Source organism: Etheostoma cragini, chromosome 12, assembly GCF_013103735.1.
Source record: "Etheostoma cragini isolate CJK2018 chromosome 12, CSU_Ecrag_1.0, whole genome shotgun sequence".
Classification (NCBI taxonomy): domain Eukaryota; kingdom Metazoa; phylum Chordata; class Actinopteri; order Perciformes; family Percidae; genus Etheostoma; species Etheostoma cragini.
The window spans coordinates 1,524,040-1,525,560 of record NC_048418.1 but is presented as its reverse complement, the minus strand read 5'-3'; positions in this window follow the sequence as shown (position 1 = coordinate 1,525,560).

Sequence of the window (1,521 nt, the reverse complement as noted above, 5' to 3'; positions counted from 1 at the left end):
GTGTTAAGCCCCTGCATTCGAGCAGGGTTTGAACCTGCGTGGGGAAACCCCGTTGGATTCTGAATCAAAAGAAGGCCAACCTCAGGAAGGGCCCCAACAAGCCCATCATTAATCACTGGGAGACCCCCCTCAGTGGATCCCGGTAAACCTTCGAGGACCCCAAAAACTCCTGAGTGTCTCCTCAAAGACTAATGGAGGGAGGGAGACAGGGAGAGGGACGGAGGGACGGAGGGAGGGGCTGATAATGACACCCAGTCGAGCCTGTCTCCAACTCCCTGTGATTACCCAAAGCTAAACGTTAATCTTTACCACTTACTGACAAATGATGACGCAGCGAATTCTTTCATCCTGGGAAGGGCACGACAGGCCCGGTTTACACTATTAAGCCCTTAGAGAGACAGAAAATACTCAAAACACTGCGATGAAGGGAGTTCTTTAGGCCTATACTTTAGCAAAGAGACTACATCGTGGCGTTTGTTCCCTACACTGAGGTGGAAGTTTATCATTCAGGTGTCATAAAGTCTGCAGAAAGTGGTTACAATTTTCTATAGACATTTCTTTATATACAGTTGTGCTCATAAGTGGACATACCCTTGCTTATATTGACTAAAAATAATAATAAAAAAAATCATCTTTTGTAAATAGATGTTAATGCCTTAATTAAAAAAAAAAGGAAAAATCCGACCTTTAAGGACACCAATTTTCTTTGTGAATGAATAAAGTTTCATGAATAAATAAATGTTCTCCCTTAAAGGAAAGGGGAGGTAACCTTGCCCCTTAGGACCTAATCTGCATAAAAGGCAGATTCTGGTCCAGTACACAGTACAGTATACCCCCTAGAATACGTTAGAGTACACCACTGAGTATGATCTTGACTACTGAGGACGCAGCAGCAGTTCATGCATTAGATCTTTAATTTTAGAAAATATAATGAATGCTTAAATTACGGTGATGACGGGTTTGGTCCCAACACCACATCACCAGAACCAAACGCTTCAAAGCTGCTTCTGAACTTGACTCTGATGTCTGGAACCAGCTGTTCTTCTTCAACCTCAGGCCGTCCTGTATCATCACGTCAGTACAGATCTGTATCCGCCGTGTGTGGCAGCGACAGAGACTCTTCCATTCATAATACTAATATAATAGTAGGGGGTAGAGGTGCGTTCAACCCGATGATTCATCGGCCAATTAGAAACAAGAAGAGCAAGGTACTCACATCATCGCATGCACCCTTTGTTATTACACGTGTTACAGTGTGTGTGCACCAAACACACTTGCTAATATATCAAGATAGAAATCAAATATTAAGATGAAGAAATTAAATGAGTAATCTGAAAAAGTCACGTTCACCTCAAATAAGAGAAGAGCATGAAAGTGGAACTATGTATTTTTTTATTTATTTTTTTTACCTATGGAATCTCTCTATGGAGAAACCTGTAGGGGGGTTCTATAGAGAAACCTGTAGGGGGGCTCTATAGAGAAACCTGTAGGGGGGTTCTAGAGAGAGAAACCTGTAGGGGG